Raw genomic sequence first — 4650 nt, 5'->3', positions numbered from 1 at the left:
CCTGCTCTGACTCCAAAACAGCTCTCTAAACTCCAAAAAGCTCAGAAACACAATGGCACACATAGAGTTTGTGTCAGAACTCCTGAATTTCTTTTGGACAGATTTCACTTGGACCCCTGGGAAAGGATACTGAGAGCTCAATCAGAAGACTGGTCCTCCTCTTTTGGAGGACAGAAGGCTTCTCAGCTGGACAGCACCTCCAACTCTTGCTATACACATACAACTCCGCATCTTCCTCCCCACCCCAGACCTGCCCCTCTCCCTGCCACCCTCCCAGTGCCCAAGCCAAGCACCTGAGCGTTCTTGTCCATTGCTGCATCCAATCCATAGGTCACCATTCTGCCATGTTACTTCCTTAGTAGCTCCTGATTTTGTCCCCACCTTCCAGTGATTTTGCATCTGCCCTTGTTCAGGCCTTATCTTTCAGAAGGACCACAGGTCCCTCCAAGCCATTCCCCATATGGCAGCTAGAGTGGTCTCTGGGAAAGGAAGGGGCCACGTCACACCTCTGTTCAAAATCATCCATGGCTCTTGTCCCAGGGTTCTCCTTCTAAAAGTCCAGTTCTTCTACACTCCCCAGCAACACTCAGGGGCTTTGCCCGTCTCCCTCCCCACTCACCTACCCTCCCATACTATTTTCCACCTTTGTGCCTTTGCTGATGCTGTTCCTCTTCACCTTGGCTTCCTCAGTAACTACTACTTCCTAAGATTCCAGCCAGCCTCTCTTGCTGCCCTAGGCTAGGTTAGGGCACTCCACTTCTCCCTCTTGCAACACTTGCCCCTGCAGTAGTAACAATAACTGACATTGATGGAGTGCTAACTCCATGCATTTTTCTTTATTGACCCATTTACTCCTCCTCATAAGCATTCTCTGAGGCAGGTTCTATGATCACCTGCATTTTTCAGATACGTAACAGGTTAAGGGGAATGCTTGCAGTCACACTGTTTGGGGACTGGAACCCAGGCCAGCTGCCTCCAGAAAGCTGGCTTCTAATTCCAACATGCTGCCTTCTGCCGCAATGGGGGGGGGGATTCGGGGGTCTCTCTGCCTCCAGGGTTAGAATGTGAGATCGCGGAGGGTTGAGTGGCTTCTGCCCCACATCCTGCGGCCAGCAGCCAGTCATGGCTAGGAGAGGCGCCCGACGCCTGACGCTGCCCGTCCGGGTCTCCGGCCGCTGAGAGGCTGTGAGGGCCCCAGGCAGGACCGGCCGCGGGTGGCCCAGCTGGAGTGGGCTTGGGGCCAGATGGGCTGCGCAGCGGCAGGGAGGCAGGGCCGGCAGGCCCGGGCCGCGCGTTGCCATGGGGACGGGGGGGGACGGGGGGGGGACGGGGGGACGGGGGGGGACGGGGGGGGTCGGGGGCCCCGCCCTAGCGCAGGGGGAGCAGGTGGCGGGACGGTGCGCAGGCTGGGGGAGGGGCCGGAAGGGGCCCGCGGGGTCGGGGCGCGCCCCCCGCTTCTCCGCCTCCTCCCAGCCTAGTGCCTCCGGCTGCTCCCTCCGCGATCCGGGCCCGCCGTCGTAGAGCGAAGGGCTGGGCAGCTAGGACATCCAGGCTTCAGTCCCGGTTTAGGCTCTGATTACCTGAGCATCTTGGGCAACTCACCACCTTCCCCGTCCGCCTCCTAGCCTCAGTTTCCCCCGACTATGAATGGAGGGGTTGGACCAGGTTTCCAAGGAGATTCCCAGCACATACTACTTTTTGTGGCTCTGGGATAGGGCGGGGAGGACTCAGGGGTACGTAATTTTTCACCCTCTTCCCAGGTGAACACTTTATTTTTTCAACAGATGACACCCACCATTGTATCCTGAACCGGGGAATGTCAGTTGTCAGAGCGGAGAGAGTCTCTGTACCCACCACCTCCATCGTACAGAGGGGGCCGCAGCAGCTCAGAGGCAGTGCGGACCGTGTGGGTCACGCAGCGCATGGGAGGCAGGGGCGGGGTGAGAAACCCGGTTGGAACCTCACAGCACCCCACCATCAACTCCTGCCTTGGAGCCGAAACCGGGTTTGGGCGTGGGGGAGGGGCCGTTGCTGTGGGAAGAAAACAAACACCCCTGCGCTCTGGTCTGCAGGCGCCAGCTGCCAAGATGGCAAGGAGACTGCCTGAGCGCAGAGCCGAGGCAGGGGCTTCCTGTCTGCGAGGAGGCCCCGGTGGCTGTTCTCCCACTGCCCATACCCTTCTGGTCTCCATCAGTGACTGCTACAGCGCCGTGGCCCTGTTGCCAGCCTCCATAAGAGGTGTGGAGGTGGTAGCCTCCCTCCGCCCACCCTAACCCTAGTAAGCGGACAGCCAGGATCCCAACCAGACAGTTTTGCCCCAGTGCTGGGCCTCCTCTCTTCCCGGCCCCCAGTTCTCAGGGGAGGCCCAGCTTTCCTGGGGAATAAAGCCCCTTTCTATTTCCTCCTCTTGGAGGACCCATTTTTGAGTTCTCAAAGCCTTGGCTATGGAGGGGGTGGTTCTGAGAGGGCTGGGCTTGCTTCTCTGCCCTCTTGACTGGAGTCGCTGGGGACTGGCTCTGCTCGGGTTCCCAGCTGAGGGTGGTAGGAGGTGCTGCTGGGGATAGGGGATGGTAGAGGGGAGCAGGCAGAGGCAGGGTCTGTCCCTTTAAGGTACAGCTTGCTGCTGAAGCGCCACACACACACACCTCACACACGCCAGTCCCTCTCTTGCACACAGCCACACACACACACACACTCCCCACACACCAGTCTCTCTCTTGCACACAGCCACACACACACACTCCCCACACGCCAGTCCCTCTCTTGCACACAGCCACACACACACACACACTCCCCACACGCCAGTCTCTCTCTTGCACACAGCCACACACACACACTCGCAGGCTCTGTTCTCTTTCCCTCTCCCTGTCACCCTCTCTCTCCACATGCACACAATACACACACTCCCAGGCTCTGTTCTCTTTCCCTCTCCCTCTCTCCACACAGGATATACACACTCAGCCACACACACACAAGCATCCACACTCTCTCTCTCCCTGTCTCCCCAAGGTCTAGTTTTGAAAAATATAGGCAAGGGGAGGAAGAGCAGGGGCAAGGAGTTCTGACCTAGAAAATGGGCCTGGCCTCCTTCTGTCCCTCCCACGCCCAGGAAAGGGGGCTTATTTTTCCATTTGGTTTCACTGCCCTGGGTCAAGGCCGCAGGGAGAAATGGAGGCCCCCATGCAGAAGGTGGGGGTTACGCTCCTGAAGAGGGAGGGAAGGGGGCTGCTGGGCTATGGGCCCAGCCTGTTGGACACAAACCCAGGAATCAGGGAGGAGCCTCCCCCTTCCTTCCCTACTCATGCAACATGGGGCTTGCTTCTAGCACAGAGGAAGCAGGTTTAGAGACAAGGTAACCAGGGTAGCTTAGCCACAGAGGGATGGACCAGTTGACCTTTTGACCTGACTTATGATGAAGAGGCCCTTGACCCTTCTCAAGTCATCTTACACCTAGAGTCAAATCCTGAACTAAAATTCTTCCCAAACCCCTGGGATAAGTCCTTCCTTCTTCTTTATTTTTTAGAGACAGGGTCTCGCTATGTTGTTCAGGCTGGCCTTGAATTCCTGGCCTTAAGCAGCAGTCTTCCTGCCTCAGCCTCCTGAGTAGCTGGGACCACAGGTACAGCACCACCAAACCTAGCTCCTCCCTTCTTTTTAACGAACATTCTTGCTGTGGTTCCCTGTAGGGGCTGGGAGTGTACTCTCTGTATGACTCTCAGCCTCCTCATTTCAATTTCCTCTGACCATGCTTTAGTTCCTAAGCCTCATGGCCGACTCAATGGGGAACTCCTACTAATTCTTCAAAGCCCAACTCAGAAGTGCCCTGGAAGTAGAGAGCTTTTCCTGCTTCAGCCCCTTGGGCAGAATGAGTTTCTGTTTCCTGAAGGCATCTGGGCTTTCTGTGCATTCTGTAGTTCGAACACTTGCATAGTTTAATAAGCAGGTGTGTACCTGACCAGTGGATGTTGCTATTCTCACAGTATCTAGTTTATCCATCAGACCCTTTCTATCTCTGTTCGGGGGGGGGGATTAAGATCACTACTTAGCACACAGGAATACTCCGGCTCAGCTAAATCAGCTAAAGACTCTGGTTGAACAGTGAAACAGGATCTGAACCCACTTCTACCTGGTGTTAGATCCGGCATTTCCCTTGCCTCTTGAAATTCTTCATAAACACCTTCATCTACAGGAGACTTGATGGAGGAAGAAGAAAGATCAGATGGGAACTGATAGCACCACAGTGCCCGCTAACATGTCCTCTCGCCCCCTTCAATTCAGCAAAGCTTTTTTCTGTTTTGAAGCCTGATGAGAGCTGTTCTCCACTCTAGGGGCGTGGAAGTCCCAGATTCTCTCCTTAGGGCCCCCCAATATCAAATGAATGAGGTTGATAATGGCCTAAGACCAGCCATCCCAGCTTGGGGTTCCTTCCTTATCTCCATTTCACAGGAGATGTGGCCAAGGTGTTGTAACTTGTATTGTTGTAACCAGTATTGCTTTCCAGAAGCAGAAGGTAAATATAAAATAAACGTAATGAAAATGAACCAATGCTGGCTTAGATACTCTTGCTGGCTGGGAGGTCTCTCTTCTATAAAGGGAGATTCACAGGTGTTAGAAAGGCGTTAGACCTACCAGCCCCAAACTGAGCCTTTT

The 4650-nt window shown here is 55.3% G+C and overlaps 1 long non-coding RNA gene across 1 annotated transcript; it reads left to right on the top strand.

Moving 5' to 3' along the window:
• Positions 1–1428: 1428 nt before the first annotated feature.
• On the top strand, positions 1429–2407 carry LOC105495104 (uncharacterized). Its single transcript, XR_011609277.1, has 3 exons — positions 1429–1665; positions 1785–1940; positions 2073–2407. It is a non-coding gene; the product is annotated as an uncharacterized lncRNA (long non-coding RNA).
• Positions 2408–4650: the final 2243 nt, after the last annotated feature.

Source organism: Macaca nemestrina, chromosome 1 (assembly GCF_043159975.1).
Source record: "Macaca nemestrina isolate mMacNem1 chromosome 1, mMacNem.hap1, whole genome shotgun sequence".
Classification (NCBI taxonomy): Eukaryota; Metazoa; Chordata; class Mammalia; order Primates; family Cercopithecidae; genus Macaca; species Macaca nemestrina.
This window is presented reverse-complemented; position numbering and strand designations above follow the sequence as displayed.